The sequence below is a fragment of the Protopterus annectens genome, chromosome 8.part1 (assembly GCF_019279795.1).
Source record: "Protopterus annectens isolate FY-2018-M chromosome 8.part1, PAN1.0, whole genome shotgun sequence".
In the NCBI taxonomy this organism is placed as follows: domain Eukaryota; kingdom Metazoa; phylum Chordata; order Ceratodontiformes; family Protopteridae; genus Protopterus; species Protopterus annectens.
This window is the reverse complement of record NC_056742.1, coordinates 546,033,228-546,057,178: the sequence shown is the minus strand read 5'-3', so window position 1 is coordinate 546,057,178 and position 23,951 is coordinate 546,033,228.

Below are 23,951 nucleotides of genomic sequence, written 5' to 3'. Positions count from 1 at the left end.
TGTCAGGGGAACATATGTGACTACCAATGTGTACTGTGGACTGATGTAGTGTGACTGTGCTATTCAGATAAATGAAGTGGATGTTAAATCTATGTCCAAGGGATTTGTTAACAGTGATCACAGTCTATGACAGTGTTGACACTTGAGAGACATGTATCATGCACAGTACATAGAGTTTACACTTATCATGCCATCCTTGGCAGGTATGGGGTTAGACTATCAGCAGATGTTCACAGACACACCAGGCATACAGCCATAGCAAGATTAAACAGCTTGGTCTCCTATATAGAAACAAATAGTTCCTCACCTCTGACTCCAGAATCTCACTAGCAAATGCTTACCTTATTCCTAACCTTTTCTACAGCTCACAAATATTTACAAATCTTCAGTCTTCTCTTCTCATTAAACTTGAAACTACCTATAACAAGGTAGCTAGATTTGCTGCTAATCTGCCATCCAAATTACACCAGTGTCTCGCCCTTAGATAATTCAATTGGCTAGAGTTCCCTAACCAACTTAGTTACCCAAATGCTCATCATCCATCCCATCTGTCAGGCAGAACTTATATAGCTACTGTACTGCCATTCAATGTAACAAGCTTTCCATGACCCTGAGAAGCATACTTCAAGTCTACAAATTCAAGAGATCTCTCAAAGAATATATGAATCACTCCTGGAAATGTCACTGCAACCACCATACTTGAATCAAGTTCTTACTCTATCTATTCTCTTCTTTTTATTCTTCTATCCTTCCGTAACCACTACCCTCCCCTTTTACTTTACTTTATGTTTTTCTTCTCCACCTAACCTGCTTCTTCAACCTGACTCTGTACTTACTACTTCTCCTCTTTGCATTTGACTTCTGCTGTAATATACCTTAAACTATTAATAACAATTTCCACCTTCTGTTGATTTCAATTAGTAACTGGTCAACATACTATATTTCACTATGTCTGTTCTACTTTTTTGTATACCTGTTTTATTTATAATGTACTTTAGTCAGCGATATTGTACTTGAGGGCCTCACCAGATGCGCAGTAGCAAACCCCGCCCAAAACCCACCCCCGTGATATGTCATTCATGAATATGCATTCCCTCCGAATGTACAACAAAATGTAAAAAGAAAACAATAGTTTCACAAGGAGTCCTTACTAATTAATAGTGGAGTCCTTTATTTCATTCGGAGTTTGCTTTTAATTTAAAACAAGCTGTGGGAACCATTCTGGTAACCATTTCCATTCCTGCATTCAGACCACAGCGCTAAAATTCGCACTTAAAAACTTAGTATAAGTAAACAAATAAATAAATGGGACAAAAACGCACACATCATGGGAAATTTCATCATTTGAAAAATTTATTTGACAAATAGTTATTAAATTAAAGCTGCATCGATGCGTTTTAAAGACATACACGAATGTAAGTTATTTGTTGATTACAGCTCTATTTCTTCTGCTGCAAAAAGGAGCAGGGCAGCACAGGTACTGAACACTCTTTAAATGTAGAATAAATAGTATTTGCCAATGATTCATTTGAAATACTAATAATAAATCCAAACAGATCCTCTAGATAAGTAATATTAAGGCACACATAATTTTAATACTTAAAATTGTAACTTGATTGGTATGTTCCTCATATTATATACCTACTAGGTCTGTCACAATTGTTTTGAGAATAGGACCGTCACAGGCCAATTTCATAATTTACAGACTGTTAACCAGTTGTGCATCAAGATGCACAGCCCAGGTCCACTGCATCTGTCACTCAATTTGTGACACGCCCACTTCTGAGTGAAACAAACTGGTGAGGCCCTCAATTACAATATCGCCCTTTAGTCTCTATTGTTCCTTTTTATCATTAAGCTATATATTGCCAAACGTAGTGCATTATACTTTTACTGAAACGTATCTTTTTTATATTTGTACTGTAGAGCTTTTCTCCCTGGGTTTCTGCTGAAAAAGGGCGCTGTCCCAGTTGGACTTTCCCGGTCAATAATAAATAATAAATAAATACATTTGCCTTATTAACTTGTATTACTATTGTACTTTTTGACTTTTTATCACACTCTTGTACACCTGAACACACAAATTAATAACCCATTTGAACAGCTATTGCAGCCATTTATTTACCTGCAATTTCTGTGGGGAGAACATCTGTTAACAATAAATAACTGTTTCTATAAATATTTAATAGTACTTGTCCCTGGATTCAAACCCCGGTCTGTGTGTGACAAAATGTACATCATAGATAGAGTTTATCAAACTGGGTTACTGAGCCACTGCTGAATATTCATTGACTGATATATGCCTAGAGCTCACCTGGTAACAAACTGTGACCTGGTAATAGAGGTAGTGTTATACAAGACGTCAGTGACACGAACACTCATGCATGAGATTCATGCATGACACAGATAGTAGGTGAACTGTGCATTCGTACATGGAATGCAGGTGTAGAGAATTAACCCCTAGTGGGTGGGAATATGTGTGATGTGTACAGACCATATTGTAGAGCTGGGTTGCCTACCTGACCCATATACAGTTGCAGATGGTATATTTGCAGTCTCAGGGGCAGCTTGTGCTACTGGACTGCAGGACTGCAGCCCTCCTAGATGTGCAGCCCACCAGCTGTAAAAAAACTAAAATAAAACAAAAAAGAAAATAAAATAAAAGAGAGAATAAAAAATGTGAGTCCTGGAACATCACGCATGTGTGGCATTTGGACTGCTGGTGAACGAGTCTGGGGCATGCACACAAAATCCAGACTGTCTCCACCAGCAGTCCTGAGTATGAAGACAACATTCAACTCCAAGTTTTCCCAGCAGTCTATGCAGTTACAACTGCATAGACTGGAAAGGGATTGGACTACAACATCTGCAGGCAGGAAGGTCTAAGTGGTCTTACGGGAAGGAATTTGCTTGGCATGGAAAGGAAGGGATTTACAACAGCACAAGAATTACTTGGTGTGGAAAGGACTTTGGTTTACAGCAGCTTTGGCTCAGGGTGTGTGTGCATGTGATCCCCAGTTGCTACATGGTGGTGGGTGGAGAATAAGGCTTGAACCTTGTACCTTGAGGCCATGTGGCAAGAGCCTGAATTCCCTACCCAACCACCATTTATAAAAATTAGCAGATTTTTGCCTCATATTTGTTATGTTCCTCATAAAATCTGTGGTTTCTGATTTTTTGTTTCTTAACACAATCAGTAGTGCAGTGATGCAGTGGTAGCATTGTTGCCTGACAGCTACAGGTTGTCTGGTTTGATTCTTGGCTGGGGTGCCCTCCGTGTGGAGTCTGCATGTTCTTTGTGGGTTTGGTGTCCTCCCATCTTGCAAAAGACATGTGTCTGTCGTGTTTCTGCTGAAAATTGGCTTTTGTTCGAAGTCAGACTTTCCTGGTTAAAAAATGTTAAATAAATACAAATGACAAGCATTTGAATTTCAGGCTTCATATTCTTCAGAAAGTACATGCTAACACAAAACCTATTATTATAGCAATTTTCTAAGTTTATAAGATGGATATTTGAAATTTGTTCCTATTTTTGGGACTGTATTCCTACATTATTGGCTTTGTCCAGGTTTTTTGTGCCAAGGTTGAGAGCTATGGTGAGAACTGAATTCACTGAATATGTTTGAGGGTGGTATTCTCCCATTATTGGCTTTGTTCAGATGTTTTGTGCTAAGATGTTGACAGCTATGGTGAGAACTGAATTCACTAAATGGTAGCCATTTAAGTTTCAGTCTTCCTCTCTTTCATAAAACAGATGATTTGGCATAGTGGTATGTTGTTCTGACTATTTTGCACAAGGTCCAGGGTTAAATTCTTGGCAGTGAAATGTATGGGGGTAGCACAGCATTTTATTCTAGCAACTTTCCAACATTATATAAGCAATGTTTAAAATGTGTCCCCTGTTTTTTGGTCTTTTGCCCCCCCCCTCCTAAATTTTGGCTTTTTCCAGATTTCTTGTGCTGCAAATTTCAGAGATAGAGCTGAGTGTCAAGTAGATTTTACAAGAAGCTGAGAGCTGCAGGGGAACAAAAGTTTAGTGCTGCTTATGCTGAGTCTGCTTGCATTGTTAAAAGCATAACAGGTAGTATGCTTGCTTTTGATGCAGAAGGCTGTGGGTTCTACTCCCACAGTAGGTAGATGCATTGCTGATACTGTACTGTATTGTAAAGGGGTTGGATGCTGCAGTCCTTTTTGGTGAAGATACCTAGTAACTATATGAACCTGTTATCAGTTTGCCAGCCATTCCCTATTGCAATATTACTAGCTTATCATTTTTAATGCAGCATAGGCAATTTATTCCTCAAGGGCAACAGGCACTTTATTTGTAGATGAAACAATGAAATTAAATTTGTTTGCTAGCAGCAGCCTCTTCATTAGTTAAAGATTTCTTTAATGTGGAATTATTTAGATGACTTTTACTTCTTCAGAGATTGTGCATATTTACTGATATTAGTGGACTGTAGCAGTTTGAGCAGACTTTTATGATAACAAATGTTCTGAATTGGGCAGTTTTGTCATTATTGTTTCATTGTTTACTAGAAAAATGTTCAAAACAACAAATCTAAAACGCTCTCTAACAACTGTACTATATTGTACAAGGAATATAATTTAATACAATCAGGAAGGTGTATCAAAGAGCATGTGTATGTTTCGTGTGCAAGAGGCCTATGATTTGAAAACAGCCCAAAGTTAATCTTTATCTGCCACTGGCAAAATGTATTTTTTTGAATGTAGGTTTCAATACTGTTTCAATGAATGTGAGTTTCAAGGGCAGAGAAGTTTTAATGCTAATAAGTCTGTTTTCATTGTGAGATTGCATCACTTTGTTTAGCAGATGTTTTAGTGTTTGTGCTGTAAAATTCAAAATAAAACTTTCAAATGAAGTCCAAATCATTGTAGAAGTAAAGCAGTATGCACATTAGTGTTTATGGTAAATGGGGTGAAATAGCCAAGTAATGGTTCATTGGAATGGCTGCAGGGGGAGGCTCCATTCGACCATAACTTTGTGAGGGGGAAGGGCGGCAAACTCAAAGACAGCCCCGCTGAACTATACCTCTCAACTGTCCAGATTTTCACAGAGTTAATAGATTTTTGCTTTTCATTTTTGGTTTGTTCCTCATAAAATGTGTGGTTTTCTGGCAAATAATTTAGAACTTAAGTCACTAAATGACAGACACTGAGTTTCAGACTTCATAACCTTCAGAGAGATACATGCTAAAACAAGACCTGTTATTCTATCAACTGTCTCAGTTTATACAACAATTTTTAGTACTGTTTATATGTACGCCCAGTTTATTTGGCCTTGTCCAGATTTCCTGCATGAACAGGTTGAGAGGTACATGCAGATAAATTGCGTTATAGAATTAGGCATATCCAAACCTCTCAACTGTCCCCAATTTTGGCTCAAAATGTTGCTCTTCTCCTAATAATCCCGCCACAAAATGGCAATTTTGGAAGAAAACGTGGAGGGTTTACAATTAAGAAATAACTGTAATAATCAGAGTTATAGATTACTTTTATTTGAGAAATACATGTAGATTATTTTATTTTGTCAGCTGTTCAACTTAGCAGTACTAATATTAAAAAAGTGACCCTTCTTTGACAGGTTCCCAGCTGTATTGTGTGGCTATTTTATATTTTTGCATCACATGTTTGGTCCATTTTTCATAAAATGTTGTTTTTTTGGCAAATTAATGGCAAAATCATTAAAGACTGAAGTTAGAAAATAATGACAGACATTTGAGTATCACATTTCATATCCTTCAGAAAATTCATCCTAATGCAAGCCCTACTATTCTATTATCTTTCTAAGTTTAAAAGAGCAATATTTAAAACGTGTCCTTATTTTTAGGCCTTTGTTCCACTTCTATGTATGGCTTTGTCCAGATTTCTTGCTCTGAGGTTGAGAGGTATGACAAATGTGTCAGGGCCATCACAGTCAACCAGAGACATTTCAAATTGTGACATACTTGTTGCACCCCACTCCCTCATGTAGTGACTCTGGATGTGTCCAAGCAAGGCAAGGAGCAGTTAGGCAGTGTAAATGTGCAGAGTATCCCCCCATCCAAGGTAGACACAAGTACTAATTTTATTCTATCCTTGATTTTGCAGAATGTTCTGGTTTCTGTCATATTTTTATACTGTTGATTTATGCTTATTATTACTCATAAAGTGCCTGTTGCTCTGTGTTTAAGTAGCAATGCATTAATGACCATCAGATAAGCTTGTCTGAGATTGTAAGATGCAAGTAAGCTTTAATAAGCATACTGTTAAAGAATTGCCAACATTGAAAGCATTTCTGTTGTTGCCATGCAGAGAATACTTACATAACTAGATAATGTATAAGCCTTGGCTATTGAAATGCATATGACAGTATTTGTAATAAAGGACAGGATTACATTATTTTAAGAAGCTCATTACATTTGTTGGAGACTTGTAATCATCTTTGCATGCTTTACCTGTAAACCAAACAGAATGGCAATCTATCATGTGTGGTCCATTACCTGTACAATAATCCTTTAAGCAATGTGTCCTGAGCTTGTTTCTTGTTTGCGTTTCATTTTTTTACTTTGATCATGTTTTCCCCATGAAACAAGTAGATAGTTGTTGTCAGGCAGCAGGTCTTTTTTGGATAAGAAACATTTTTACAAGTGGGGGTATCACAGAGATTGCAACTTTCAGCATGTTACTTTGTACTTTAATAAAGCTGAATATAAATTATAATTAGAATTGCAGTGCAAGGAGAAGTGGTTTGAGTTGACTGCTGCTTGTTTTTCTTATACTTGATTTTTACTGGCATTCCAGTAATGTATTTAAAAAGTAATTTATTTTTTCATGCCTCACAACATTTTTGTTTCCATCTAGATATTAAGTAAGCTGCCATGCAGCCAATGCACTGAAATATTTTTTTTCTTCTACACTTCATTTTGTCTTGATTGGACTCTCATAATGACGGTTTGGCACCCAGGGCAGTGTATTTAATTAAAGTTCCAGTTTTTGTGGTTTTGAGCATAGCTCCTCCCCTTTCTAGTTGGCTGCACCCCTTCCCATTGGCCCCACCCATTCAGCTGTCTCCTGCAGCCCCCCTTTGATTTGAAGTCACCAGCCGCCACTGTGCAGTCTACAGCTATTATGGTTTCATACTTGCCTGTAGCAGCATAACTAAAGTTCAGGAATGCATATAGCTGAAATGCAATGGTTAACACAAGACAATCCTGAGATACACACTATTATACCTTAGCCATTCCTATTCTAGGTTCAGATCTTAGTGTAGAACAAATATCATAATGCATTATATCTTGTAGTATAGCTGCATATCTACACTTTAGCAAAACAGCCTTTATCAGCTAACCTTCAGTCACTTCATGTATTATTCCCATGTTTACTTCACAGCACTGGTAATACTCAATTTCTTGACCAACAGTCCAAAATGCACACATTTTGTGCAACACAGCTTTATTAGGGGGTGACATCATGTAGTGATTGGTATACATCTAACAGTCTTTATTGATGAACACTTCAGATAATGCAGGTGTTGCAAGACAGTTGTTATATCACAATTAATGCAGTAGTAACTTTATTTCCTTAACAGGTTTCATGTTTTCATCTTTATTGAACTGTACCTGGCATTACTCACTTATATCAGTGCAGGTGTATGACCACATTCATTGCAGTACACTCCAAACAGAATATACCTAGTGTCAGTTACTACTGTACTCTTTCTTGTTTATATGACTATAGATTGCAAGATACATCTGTACTCACCACACTCACTGCACAACCTGGCCAGGTACCTTGCATGGGCCTTCAGGTTGCGATCTCTCTCCTCTGCAGCTGTGGGGAGTGAAACACACCATTATGCGTACCTGTCTATCACACATGCAGATTAGTTATTGGTAAAACAATGCTAACAATACTTAAAAACTTGTGGGGCATTGTCATCCCAGCTATGTTTGATCCAAGTGGCCAAGAGATCCCCCTTCCTATGCTTTAGGTCATCAAAATGGTGACGCACCTGCTCACCTGTGTGGGGGATACCAGTTGCACTGACGGGGTCATGTGCCAGCTGGTCCCAGGCCTTTGATTTGTATTCTGACCCCTGGTACTGGCCCTGCACCAGCCAGATGTCATGGTGTTTTACAAGGAGTCCAACCATGAACCTGGACTCCAGAATGTCCCACTGCTGTACCGGTAAGCGTGCACCCTCTCCAACTCCTGCCATAGTTCCTGTATGGGTCAAACTCCAACAGGTTCTGGCTGTATTCCTGCCTGTTCAAGTTAAATAAGACTGTTTTCCTGCCCTTTGCCACCATTGAGCCATTTTTTAAAAATGTGGTACTTTGCTTAGCACCATGCAAACCCACTGAGCTTAGCTGAGCAGGGCTCAATGCTTAGCAGTGCACAAACCAGCTTAGCTGGACTGAGCAATGCTTAAATGGGCATTGCTTAGCAGGGCTTCGTACCACTTACCAATGCGCAAACCAGCTAAGCACTGCTAAAACATTCCTGGTTTAAGAAGTGCTTGGCTATGCTTAGCTATGCTTAGTGGAGCTTACATGAGTGCAGCACTGCAGGATTTAATAATATATTTCATAAGTGTGTACTTGCAAAATTAATGTTTAATAAAATGTCTGTGTACATCTCATAAATGTATTTGCAGAATAATATTAATAACCTGTCTGTGTAATCACACAAGATTTCATCAGGACATAAAATAATTCTCAGCATGTGTATTTACAAAATAACCTGCCTGTGTATTCAAACCCTGCACCTACTGCACATGAGGCCATCACTCTAACCATTCAGCTACATAGCCATGTAAAATATTCCTAATATTTTACATATATCTCTCCACTGCATTTAAGTACCACTGAACATTGTGACATGCCATGCAAACACGCTTAGCTATGCTTAAACTTGGCCTTTGCTTTCATAATTAAATGTATCCAGTTTCTATTTTTAGATGTCCAGCATGTGTCCACAGCTAAACGTTGCATCGCTCCCCACAAACACACACAAAAAAAATTAACTTTTTATTACATTGCCATACACTGAATATTTGGCAATTTCACAATGCAGGGGATGTGTTACTCATCTCCAGACACTGTAACACACCCCCTACACTGATTCTATAACCATATTGAATGGCTTTCCCTCAGTAGCACTCCTTCATTAATATGCAAAGCGTGCTGCCGAGGGGGAACCGCAGACACGGCCACTGTACCTTTCATGTGGGACTTCCACTATTCCTACATGGATTTTTTTAAATTCACAGGATAGTGCAGGTGTTAATGAACCCAGCCCTCAGATTTTAATTTATTGCTGAATATAATCAATAGTTTTGTAATTAGCCATTTGTGGGTGTGGAACATCATCCTGCATTTTAACAACTGTATCTCACAGTCTGATTTTTTCTGTTGTGTAAACAGTATATTTTATTCTGCACTATGTTAAGAAGGTAACTTTCTTGGAGATTTTCTTCTGTAGCTTTTACTGGAGATTTTCTTCCTTAGCTTTTATTGTAAATGGACTATGCCTGGATGAACATTAGCAGGGAAGAAAACAGACAGACAGACAAACAAGCAAAAGTAATAAATCAGCCTTGCAAGTCTTCTTTACTTCATCCTAGATTATTAAGTAGTGTTAAAATTCTATTTAAAATTTTCTGTTTAAAGTAACTGAGTATCTTAAAACGTTTTATGTGACTTGATAGTCTGATTGTCTTTTAAGAGCAAAATGACACAGTAAAAAATAATGTGAAACGGAGTTCCAAGATGGTGGGCATCTGAGTGGTACCCTCTCCTTATAGCTCCAGTACCTACCTTCGGGTTGCACTGCTTAATCTGAGCAAATACAGGCAGCTTATATACTTTTTGATAGTTCACCTTTTTCCGATCTTGGTGAACCTTACTCAGTTTAATTGAACTGTATTAACTATAATTGAGAGTTCTTATCAAGTATTAGCTGTGCGCTATCGCTCCTGCACGTGGGACATTAGAGGCCTGAACTCCAGCTCTATCCATAGTGACAGCTCCCGAAATGATAGTTTCACAATTAATAATGAATAGAATGGCCAAGGAATCTGAAGGCATGGATGTTCAAACCATTAAATCCAAGCTGTCTACCATTACTACTTCCCCTGAAAAGGACGTCAAAAGATTGAGATCATCCAAATCGGTACCGGACTATCCCAAAGAACCGGTTAAGCAAAAAGCTGAAAATACCCTTGTAATGGAGGAACTAAAATGTGCTCTTGCACCTTTACAGGAGGCCATTCAAGAATTATCAGCCAAATTTAATACTTCTGACACAACCATTCATACAATAATAAACAGGCTGGATCTTGTGGATGAGAGATCTAAAGCAAATGAGTTTGAGATTTAGTCATTAAAGGAATCTCTCCAGAGTAAAGATCAAACAATCAGCGCTATCCAATCTAAGCTCGTGGATTTAGAAGCAAGAAGCAGAAGAAACAATCTAATTATTAGAGGCTTGAATGAAAAATACGAGCCTAGTCAACTGATAGATGTTGCTGCACAGATTTTTACATACCTCTGCAAAGAAACAAGTACCGCTTATAAATTTAACATTGAAAGAGCGCATAGAGCACTCTGAAGACAACAATCATCTTCTATGCCAAGACCAGTCTACGTGAAGTTGCTTAACTTTCAAGATGTTCAAACTATTCTGACAGCTTTTAGGAAAGTCCGAAAACTTACTTGGAACAATCAGTCGCTTATAATTTCACAGGATCTCCCCCTAGAAATAAGAGAAATGCGTCGGAAATTGGCTCCTTTCTGTGCTGATCTCATCCAGCGGAAAATTAAGTTTCAGATGAAATTCCCTGCTACACTGATCTTTGTACACCAAGAAATTAAACTCTCAATCTCATCTCCAAATGAAGCCAGAGCTGTCTTCATTAAATATTTTAACTTAGATCCTTCCAAATAGGCTTCAGGAACCCTGGTTATGTCTCTTCTTGTTGTCCAAGGACTCCTTTAGATGTGACACCGAGCCAGCGTTATCTGCTGCACACTCTAAAGTGAGAGTATCTCGCGTATCCGTTTTCAGTGGATACAAGTGTTTTGTGCCTTAGTGTCTCGTTCTAATATGGTTTTTCAAAAGGAAGATTCTTTTGGAAGAGGAGTTTTAACATATGCATATTGAACTTTATCTTGATGTTCTCTTTCTCTTTTTACTTGTAAGTATTGAAATGCAATTGTCACCGTTAATGTGGATAACCCGTCGCTTTGTTATATTTGGCACAGTCCTTAGTGATTGGATCTGTTATGCTTCTATAAAAACTATATATTGGTTCATCGACATCAGGTTATTCCTCTTAGATCCCACAATTATGAGTGGGAGCTAACAACGACTGTGTGAAGACTCTTTTTTTTTTTTTTTTTTTTTTTTATGCCTACCTTTCAGTTCTTTTTAAGTGGTGTCCATAGAATAGTTACGTTTATATTGAAACTTGTCTAAAAGTGAAATTTTTACTGTACTATTCTTCTAGTCTTAGAATACTTTATAGCTATACTGAAAGCTAATAGGAGGATTTTAGGGATATGATGTCCGGACTTGGACTTGGTAGACGTTTGTTTGATTTTTGTAAATACTGTACTTTTTCTATCTTACTTCTTGGGGTTAAAATGGTTATATTTTATTCATCAATAGATTTATCTAGGATATTTCACTTATGTATTCTCTCAATTGCTATAGTAGGGTGGGTATGCACGGGTCAAGGATTGAGGGATTTGTGTGCCATATATCTACTGGATGCTGCCTTAATTTTACGATTTATAAATATTAATAGTAATTCTTTGCTACTTGATGTTTCCTTAACTTTATACATTTATGTATTTAGACTTAGAAATCATTGTATTTGGTTACTAGAATCAGTATGTCTAATGTAATTAGTAGTTTCTCAGTTTCTTCGTGGAATGTGAGGGGACTCAATAACAGGGATAAAAAAAACTGGTAATGCACCTGTTACTTAAGGCCAAGTCGGAGGTGTGTTTTATACAGGAGATTCACTTGTTAAATAGTGATTGGGAAAATGAAATTAAAAAAAAACATGGATTAGGGATATTATTTCTTCTGGCTCTGTCAGTAATTCTAAAGGTGTGGCAATAGTTATTAAACAAGCCTTTCAACCACAAATTATCTCGAAAGGGAATGATCAAGAGGGCAGATGGTGCTTTTTTACTTGCTCTTTACAGCCGCTAGATTACCCAATATTACTTCTAAATATTTATGGCCCGTGCTCAGAGCACTCAGACTTAATTATGACTATCTATAATCTCCTTCTCAAATTCCCTAATCATAGATTCATAATTGGAGGTGACTGGAATATGGTTATCAATCCTCAAGTGGATCGTTCATGTAGATCTAGGTCTGAGAATCCAGTGGATTGTAAAGCCCTAATAGATTTGATTGAAGATTTTGATTTAATTGACATGATCGCCTTCAGTTCTAGTACCCCTGAATACAAACAAAATCACTTCACGTACTTTTCTAAATGCCATCACTCGTGGTCCCGTATTGATTACTTCTTAATTTCAAACTACTTTAATAATAGAAAAATTAAATTTTCAACAGGACCCCGTTTCCTTTCAGACCACTCGAGAATAGAGTTGGAAATAAACTTAGCCCATATCACAGTACATAAAACTTCTACTTGGTCACTTAACTGTAACCTTCTGAAAGATCAATCTCTGAGTAATGACATTAAAGCGATTCTTAATGATCTTTTCGGAACGAAACAAGATGAAACTATCCCCTTTGACATTAGATGGGCAGCAGCAAAAGCTGTACTCAGGGGTATCTATATCAAAAAAGCGAGCTTTCTAAAAAAAATGCGTGTTAACAGGTTAACCCAGTTACTATGAGACATTAATCATCTGGAAAGAAAGCTGATTGATAATTACTCGGTAGACACAGTGAAAGATTTGATCGCTAAACAAAAAGAAGTATTTGATTACCATCAGTCTAATCTGTCCATTTGGGAATTTAGATACATAGCGAAATTCTCAGAAAATGTACAAACACCCTCCAAAGCTCTAGCGAAAATAATTCTTAATTTACCTAAGTCTCCTAGAATATCTTGTCTTCAGTATAATAATCAATCTTATAGGTCAGAGGAATGCATTATTCAGCAATTACATCAAATATACTCCGAAACTTTCACCAATAGTAATTTTGTGACCACTAAGGAAGAGATGAAGGGATTCTTGGATGGGATTACCTTTCCGAAATTGACTGAATCACAAAAAGAATTACTTTCGGCTCAGATAACTGAAAAAGAAATTCTTGAAGCTATTGATAGGCTAAATATAGGTAAAGCCCCTGGCCCAGATGGATTTCCATCAGAATTTTATAAATCATTTAAAGTTACTTTAGCCCCTATCTTACTTGAGTTGTTTGAATCCTTTGCTATGAACGGTATTCTGGACCCATACATTAATTACTCCAAAACTATTCTGATTCCTAAAAACGCCCTTGATACTACGAATCCCAATAACTATAGACCAATATCACTTATGAATGTTGATATCAAAATTCTCTCCTCTCTACTGGCCAATAGACTAAAAAGTGTAATGAAAGACCTGGTTTCCCCAGAGCAAGCTGGGTTTATGAGTAATAGACATACATGGGACAACACCTTAATGTTAGAATCGTTTATGAAAATAACCAAACAAGTTCGAAATCCCATGTATGCCCTGATATTAGATGCTTGTAAGGCCTTTGACAGGGTCAATTGGGACTTACTGTTTATGGCTCTCTCGAAATTTGATCTCCCTATTGAATTCACTAGCCTGATCAAAGCATTGTACAAGGGCTCATATACTTATCTTTACATAAATAATAAATATTCAAACCCCATAAAGATAACTAATGGTACCAGACAGGGATGCCCCCTCTCTCCTCTGTTGTTTAACCTATACTTAGAGGTTTTGCTGTTGTTTGTTGTACAGAAATCCTATCATGCTATCCCTAGGATATGTAATTTAGATATCAGATTTACTGCCTTCGCAGATGATCTTAATTTGTACTTTATGTACCTGTCCAAAAATGCCATGAAATTATTAAACTTCTTAGATGCTTTTGCTGCAGTCTCAGATTTTAAGATAAATGCCAATAAATCCTTTATTTTCCAGATTAATCCTGCAGCTCATAAACCTCACCTATTTCCAGTGTTGCCCATGCGTACCTGTCAAACCTTAGATTATTTAGGTGTCTCATATGATCATTCATTTTCCTCTATCCTGCAATCTAATTTATCTAAGGTCTGGACGTCTATCTCGCAGAATATGAAGAGATGGCAGTTACTAAAGCTTTCTACACTCTCAGAAATCTCGGTTGTCAAAATGAATATACTCCCCAAAATTCTTTACCAATGTAATTCATCCCTATCCCCAGTTACAATTACCTTCATTAAGAAGATGCAGAAAGAGATTGCTAAATTTGTCTGGTACCCAAAATCGGTTAGAATGTCGTATCATAGACTTACGCTTCCTAAGTTAAGGGGAGGTATGGCAATGCCCAACCTCATTTTATACTACAGAATTATTCAGGCCAATAGAATCTTGGCTGTCGCCAGCTATACCCCTGACTCCCCATTATGGACTCCATTATGGATTAAAATATGGTACAATTATTCTGTTAATATTAACATTAATCCCAAATCTCTACCCTTCCTAACAAAGACTTCCATTAAAGAATTCAAGTTACATGGCATATTAAAAGGACTAATTAATACGTTCCAGGAATTATTTAATTCTATGGGCTTAGCTAGGGTTCTCCCTTTGTTTCAGCCCTTTCACCTTAATCCTAATATTAAAATGGGGGGTCAGATGATAAACTTAAATAAGTTTCCTCTTATTAAGGACTACACATTATGGGAGCTTTATAAATTCAATCATCTTTCTCTAAAGGAGTTGAGAGAAACTTTGTCTCTGTCCAAACCTTATGTTATTATACTGAGGCAATTGCGTGACCTCACCTCATCTTTTGTCTTAAACCAACATAGCTCTGATGCTGAAATTCAAGTAGTCACTCATTTTTTACAGTGTCTAATTACCAAGAAACATATGCTTTCTATAGCATATAAAGTATTTTCCTCCTATCTAGGAGAAGGTGAAATTATATTCGCGGACTATTGGAATAGACATGGTATCAATTTATCTCCACAACAGAAATTGCGGTCGATTAATCTTACTCTCAAACACTCCCCTTTAAGAAATTTACTTTTACACAATTTACGATTACAAATAATCTATATATAACTCCTCTTCATTTAAATAAATTCAATTCATTTATCTCTGCTTCATGCCCCTGCTGTTCATATCCCCAAGCTGATATTATTCATATATTATGGTTTTGTAAATATGCTCACAACCTATGGCATTCTCTTAAGATTAGACTAAGTAAAATGGGATACCATAAATCAACATTAACCTGGGAGATGGCCTTGCTTCATATTGCAAATATCAATATGACACCTTTTAGACTCAGAGTGTTAATCACCATATGCCTTCTAATTAAATTTTATATCACCAAACACTGGATGGATAGGTCCAAGCTAACGTGGGGGGGGGCTTCAGAAACCTGGCAATTACGTATATATCCTCTCAAAAATTGATAACTGTTAGTCCACATAAAAGACGAGAGAACCAGAAACTCTGGGATTTTATTTTTTTTACTTCTGGCTGAAGTGTGATGACAGTATGTTAAGTATGATAGGATGAAACTGAGATTCTCTAACTTGTGTTGAACATTAAATGAGATTTTCTCCTACTACGATTATTGCTTTCGATTGTGTAACATATTAAAAGGTGGCCTTATGTTTTATTATTAGAAGAATGAAGGTATTGGCACTTTGTATATAGTTTTTCTGTTTTTTTGTTTTGTAGTAGTAATAGACGTATAAGTTCTTCTTTATGGTTATTATTGATTTTGTTTTTATTATGTTTGTTAACAGCTCTTATTTCTTAACTTCTGGTTTTACATGATTATATGCTTTGATACATAAATTGAATAAAGAATATTTTGAAAAAAAAAAAATAATGTGAAACATATTCCATTCTATCAGTGTACTGTTCAGCTGCCATCTGGGTTTCCTGACCTGAATGTATTTCAGTAAGATACATTCATATGCATGTAAATGCTGCCAAGATACATAATTGCTATACTGTGCAGGCTGTAATGGTGCTCTCAACAAATCAGAAAATCAGTACAAATTTGAATATAACAACTGAAGAATCATAATGATATAATTTGCTGTAAGTACTTTATGAGTCATCCTTGGAAAATTATGTTTGTCTAGTGTGCTTCTCATTGGTATTCTTCATCACAATGCTAAAAAAGGTAAAATGTAGTCTTATAAATTGTCCATATGTACCTAGTCATTTAACTAATTTATCAAGAAATAACTCACAGTTTTAAATGGAACCATAATGTAGACCATTTAAGTATAATATAGCCAGACTACAGTGAAGATTAAAGAATTATGAATTAAATGCTTAAATTAACAGCATAGACGTCATGTAGATAGATCAAGAATTCATATTAGTTGTCATAGTTTCTTTCAGGAAGGTGCAAACCTGATATACTCAGTAAGGTTATTGCATCTGTTAGAGTGAAGAGACCTCAGAATTTTAACAGCTTATCTTGTATCACTTATACTTGCATCTCACTTGTATAATCTAAATGTAAGTGTTGTTTATTTTTCTTTAGCTCTTTTACACAGTCCAAGCTTATATGTGTCAAGCATTTTTATATTATTGCACGACTATTTAAGGTGATCATTCCCTCTACAATGCTAAGACTATGTTCTATCCAGCAGAAAATAAAATGTGCCTAATTTTGCAAGAGAAAAATATTTTGGCATGTGACACAAAGTATCTTCCATAGTCTTGATTGTCACTTTAAATATAAATCCTGACACCCAAATCTCCAGTTCATCAAAGTGTCCATAATAATGGAGCACTCTTATGACCAAAAAAAAGCGATCTAGGGGGGAATTTAATAAAGTTTACACTGACTTATGTTCTGTCTAGGCATAGTAGCACACTGGTTACATGAAAGTAAGCAGATGTGTGATCCAGTAAAGGAGCTGAGGGTCGTGCACAAATGTGCGAACACAGAAGTGTCCGGGTCATACAAATCACCTCATAAGCAGGTAAAATGCATGCAGATGAGGCTGGTGGGGTGATCCAACAGTTAGATAGGCAGTCCTGCAGACCCCATGTTGGTGTCCATAATGCACACAGAAAAATTCCATGTAGAGGATGTTAAAATGACACCAGAGGCTGTAAAAGTGTACTTAGAGTGTCAGAAATAGCAAAGCTATCCACCATGTGTCCAAAACCATTTGGAAAATAATGTAAAATAATTTTATTTTTTTAATACCCTGGGTATGCTTGTGAGGTGCACCACAGTGTGCAAATATTCTTTTATGGAAAAAAAATATATATAAAAAGAGTGTAAAAAACAGAATTTATGAGTTTGTAACAGTAATGCATTATAGGACCTTGTGTAGAGTATTTACAATGTTACAAAGCTGTGGTTGTTAATCAGGCAGGACCTGGAACCGTGTAGTATCCAGGTTCTGTGCACGGATCTGTATGCAAATGAGCTATGGTTACTGAATAGCACAATGAGTATCTGTGTCTGTAGATCCCATCTGTGTAGGCACAGAACCATGTTAGTGTCCACAGAAGAGGTATCTGACACCAAAGGGGGTTGTGTGCAATTGCTTGTAAGCTCATTGGCACTCAGCGGTGCCTGTTTCAGTGGTGTGCCACTGAGCTGAGCAGGGGCATGTGTACACTGTCTGCTAAGATGTGTTTACCTCTGAGGTGCGTGTTTCATCATGTTTGTGGGGCACTCCATTGTGCTGAGCATGGCCTTCCATAGCGGTGTGTCTATGGACTGCTAAGTTCGGTTTATCTTTGTGGCATTGGTTTGAGCAGCAGGCCACAGTGCTCAGCAAGGAAGGCTGTCAAAGAAAAAAATAATGATATATTAATTACTGATGAGCCCTGTTTCACTTAAACTAGAGCCATTAAAAACCCTTAATGATGTAAATGGCAGGTGGAATGCATCATATCTAGCCAACCACACAGGCTACATCTACAGCAGGGCACTATAAAGTATACATACACCCTACAATCTGTTTTTTTTCTCCCATACTCTGCACCATTGGAGTACGGACTTGGGAATTTTAACTGAGAGAATGCTAGAGGCTGCTGCAGGTCTGCTACATCTGTATGTGCTACATGCTGAGGTCAATGCAGCTGTGGCTGATGGAGACCATAGGCCTAGAATGAGAAAGAGAAGAGTGTTCAAGCCAAGGGAAACCTACCAGGAGTTACATTAGCTGGAGATTGCAGAGCTCTACAGGGTGGACAGGGACATACTACAAGAACTCACTGAGCTCTGCTGACGTCAGCTCAGACTCATAGCTAACAGAGGGGAACCTATCCCAGTGGAAACAAAGCTATGTGTAGCCCTTGGGATGCTAGCTACAGGTACTTTCCAAAGACCATCTGGAGACATAATGGGGGGGGGGTCTCACAGGCATCTGCTTCCAGGGTACTCCACCAGTTCCTGGATGCCATGCTATCACACGCCAGTGAGCATATTTATTTCCCCCACACCACTGAGAAGACAGCCAGCAGTATGCAACTCTTTCACCATGTATCACAGTACTCCAAGGTACTGAGTGCCATAGATTTCACTCAAGTACACACCAAGGCACCACCCAGTGAGGAGGATAGAATCTACATCAACCACAAGGGGTATCTCTCCATCAACTGCCAGGTCATGCACAATGCCCACGGCATTGTCCTGAATATGTGTGCCTGCAGCCCTGGCAGTTATCACAACTCCCATATCTGGCATGCAGCACAGCTTCACCAGATGTTTTCAAGGGGGATATCCCACATGGCCATTTTCTGGGGTGATGCTGGCTATGCACTGGAACCATGGATGATGACACCCATCAGAAATGCACACCCACCCACTGAAGAACACCATAATGAGGCACACACATAAACTAGGAACATCATAGAGCATGTCTTTTGGCTGTTGAAGGCACGGTTCCAGTGCCTCGATATATCTGGTGGAGCCTGCAGTACCCTCCAGCCACATATCCACACATGTTCACAGTATGTGCCATGCTACACAATATGTTCCTGCGGTAACAGCTGCAGTAGAATCAGCAAAAGGAAGAAATACACAGTGCCCCACCAGTGCCTAGGTCACAACAGCTGCACCCACAGGGAAACCCCCTGATGCTGACCCTGTAGGCAGATGTAGGTGTGCCCAATATGCCTTGGCCTTGTCCAAGAGACAACTCATAGCACATGCACTGACAACCTAGGTCCCTAGAGACTGACCCTTTACTCGCATACATATTAGTAAAAATGATGCCAGCCAGACCACACAAACTGTACCTCACCATGTATTGGCTTTGGAGTGTGTGAATCAGACAGAGCTAGCCCAGAACTACAGGTCTGTCACCTGCTGCATTCTCAAGGTAAGTCATTCTCCTATACACCACCTATATGGGGTACTACAATATGGTAGCATATGTATGGACCTGCCACATGTATGCAAGGGAATATAGTTGGCTATATATAGTGTGCTACTGGGCTACTTGCAGAGATCTATAGTAGGTTACTGGGCTACTTGTACCGATCTAACAGCCATTTGGGACAACAGGTACTCTGTTCACTAGTTTGTGCCCCATGATATCCACTAGGCCACATGGCTGGAAACTCCATGAAGTTATTCAAGGGAGATGCCAAACAATGAGGTCATCAGGCAGTTGCATGACTGTCTGTGGCAGCAGAGCATGGGCTGGTCATCCCCCACCCCACACATATCAGTTTTCCCATAAACTGCTGTAACAGTAAGTCTGCAACAAAATAGCAGCAGACCAGATAATTCCTGTATGTTGTTAATAGTGAGAGGAATGAAACCTCTCTGTCTGGTGGCTGGTGTGGCTCACTGGGCCAGGAACAGTAACATGGACAGTGGTGTTGATGGTTCAACTCTGGCAGCATCCAACATGTTTCACATGTGAGGCACTCGTATGGTGGTATTTCCACAGACTGTCATAACCCCTCAATCTGTTACTGTAACAAAGTTAGACAATGCCAGAGTAAATGGGGGGATAAAGGGCCATACCTACAGACAGATATTATATGCACTCTGAGTAAGCTAGCAGGTGGCTAGTTTAACAGCAGGCTGCAACAGGTCAGATTACAAACATTTGGTGACTGCTGTTTACACTATAGTACTGGAAAATCACACATGTATGAGGAACAGATCAGACATATGGGGGGAAATGCTGGATATTCTGCAAAAACATGTACAAGGAGAGGTATGCAGACCATCACCCTGTGTGTGGTGTTAAGTCATGTACCCCAGTCACAGCATACCTCTCAACCTCTTAGAGCAGAAAATCTGGCCAAAACCATGAATAAAAGTGGGACAAAGGCCACAAATAGGGACAGGTTTTAAATATTTGCTCTAACAAATGTAGAATGTCATTAGGATAACAGGTCTTGCATTAGTATGAACCTGATGTGTATGGAGTCTGAAACTCAAATGTCTGTCATTATTTATTGACTTCAATCTTCAATAATTTGCCACTAATTTGCCAAATAACTACAATTTTATGTAAAACAGGCCAAACATATAAGGAAAAATGCTGGGCAGTCTGTGAAGCTGTGTACAGTTGTGAGGTATGAGTCACATATTAAGGTCAGGAATCAGGTGGGGAATGCCTTGGACAATATCAGGGAAGTGCAGTACTGTGGTAATAGGTGCAGCAGCCTATAGCCTGCAGCAGACATAATCCCAGAGTGGAGTACAGGTAGCTTTGGCTTGGAGTCACCTTGTAAGTTCTGACAGTTTCACTGGGCATGCTCCTAGACTTTACTAACTTGAGCCCAAGTCTTTCGCCTCTACCACTCAAAGACTTGCTATGTGGAAATATGTTTGTACATACATACAGTTACATATACATATCTGTCTCTCCCTAGCCCCCTCACATTTGATGAGTATATCTATCAGTATGTGGCACACACACACACACACACACACACACACACACACACACACACACATATATATATATATATATATATATATATATATATATAAAATAAGAAGATGTATATATAGTGATATAAAGTACAGTGATACATAGACTCACCACATATATCTATATAATACATTTGCATAACGTACACACACAGCAATATTTAAGGAGATATCCCTGTTATACAGATTTATATAGAGATGGATGGGGATGTACAAATGTCCCCACATACCATGGAATGCTGGTGTTATCTGCACTTACACATCACAACAATTGTCCAATGGAACCAGACCAAGGCTGCAACAGTACATAAACCACTCACCCACAGACCTCTGTGCCTGTGGACTGTCACCCTGTAGACAGGCACAGGTACACAGGTGGTGTAATATACAATGACTGCAATGCATGCCTTGGGAAGGCCATATTGTTCCTGATCACATGTCCACCTATCAAACTGCAAACAGCCACATATGGCCAGACTGGCAAGTGTACACACATATCAGGGATATTACCAGGTATCCCATCCATAGGACACTAGATACAATAACAGTATCAAGCAGTATCACTCTGCAGGCCACACGTGCTAACACAAGGCCACTTTTCATACTCCACAAGTAATGTGCCTAAATCGACATATACAACACTCATAACCTGTGGTGCATGTAATAAGTACTGTGAGCCATAGTGTGCAACCCTAGATAAGTAGGGGTTCTAATCTTGCATTGTCCACCTCTGTATCTATATATCCCCCCAGCACTATGAACATGCCCATATGGACTGTGTCCATGCAATGGTATGCATTTTATGGCCCTGTGACTGGCTGGTGGCCTATAAATTCCCTCCTCTACAAGACCTGCTGATGTTATCCACCTTAAGAATGCTGGCTGAGAATCTAATATCAGATGAACTCAATGGTGCATGTGATAAGTACTGCAAGCTGTATTGTGTAACAGTAGATAGGTAGGGGTTCTAATCTCACATCATCTAACTTCTGTATTTGTGTGTATATACATATATCCCTCTGAGGTACTACAGACATGCTTGTATCTATGCAATGGTTATGCATTTTAAGGTCCTGTGACTAGCTGCTGGCCTCAGCGTTGGCCTCCTTTACAAGGCCTGCTTATGTCATCCACCTTAAGATTGCTGGCTGACACTCTGCTGTCAAATTAACTCTGTGGTGCATATGATAAGTACTTCAAGCAATAGTGTCTATTACTAGATAAGTAGGGGTTCTAATCTTACATCATGTAAAGGTGTGTGTGTGTGTGTGTGTGTGTGTGTGTGTGTGTGTGTGTGTGTGTGTGTGTGTGTGTGTGTTGTAATATATCCCCTCACAGCACTATGGACATCTCAACATGGACTATCTCCATACAATGGTATACATTTTATGGCCCTGTAACTGGTTGCTGGCCTCTACATTCCCTCCTGTACAAGGCCTGCTGATGTCATCCACCTTAAGAGCACTGGCTGACAGTCTAATGTCAGATAAACTCTGTGGCACATGCGATAAATACCGCAGGCTGAAGTGTTTAACAGTAGGTAGTAGGAGTTCTAATCTGACATCATCCAACTTTGGTGTGTGTGTGTGTGTGTGTGTGTGTGTGTGTGTGTGTGTGTGTGTGTGCAAATATATCTCCATGTAGCACTCGAGACATGCTCATGTGGCCTATCTCTGTGCAGTGGTGATGCATTTTATCACCCTGTGACTAGCCACTAGCCCCAAATTGCCTTTGTCTACATAAGCTCGATTGGTGTCCACCACCATCTAGATTTGTATGTGCAGAATACCCAGATGACACATATCAAGGGTAGCAGACCTTGTGACAGGGTATGAAAGCATGAATATGGTGACTGTCCCCATTGCCCCTGACACACTGTCCTACACATATGCACCTAGGGAGCCATGCAAATATACTGGAATACCTTGCTGATGTCATATTTCTGCTGTGCTGCCTTGCCATCCTGTGCTGCTGTATTGCCACCATGTGTCCATAGTTGAACCGCTCAGACTCCTGGGACAAAAACATACACAGGTCAATGACACAAATGTCATTCTGTAACACTACTGCCAATGTACCATCAGGCAACAAAGATATACAACGTTTGATGTGTAGTCATGACACATGCCAGCATACAATACCTGTTGTGGCCCACAACAGCTGCGATGGCATAACACTACTGCACTGCACAAACACACATAAAGTAATATAGACACCCTGTGAATCAGACACTTATTTGCAGGTCCCTGCACTGATGGCATGGATGGCAGGGATGTGTCACGGGTATCATCACATGCACAGGGTGTGATGTGGGAGAGCCAGAGGCCTAGGCTGACAAACTGTTGAGAGCATATTTGTAAGTAAGGAAGGGGTGCTGGTTAGATGGGCCATGGAGAGGTGCTGTGTGTGTCTGTTGGTGACCTGCATGTGACAATGGTGTTGGACTGTGTGCATGTATACAGTCAAGCCCAGTGCTAGCCCTACATGTGTGTATGATGAAGAACTGTGGACTGTACATGGTGAAGTGGACAGTTCATTATCTCCGGCCATGAACATGGGAACTGGCTTCACCAAGAGTAGCACAGGCACCACCATGCCCAAGATCAGATGTGTTGTTAGTACCTGACAGTGACTGCTCAATGTTGGGCCTGTGTCCCCCATGGAACCACTCAGGACCATGTGCCCATGGCCTGCCACTTCATGGTGTGGACAGCACACTTGCCTCTGTAGCAGTGGAGGTACTGACACCATGGGAGTGTGAGTGTCCATGGTCAGGTGGACCTTCAGCAGATGGTGTTGCTCGCCTACATCCATGTGTCTGATGCCCAACTCCAACC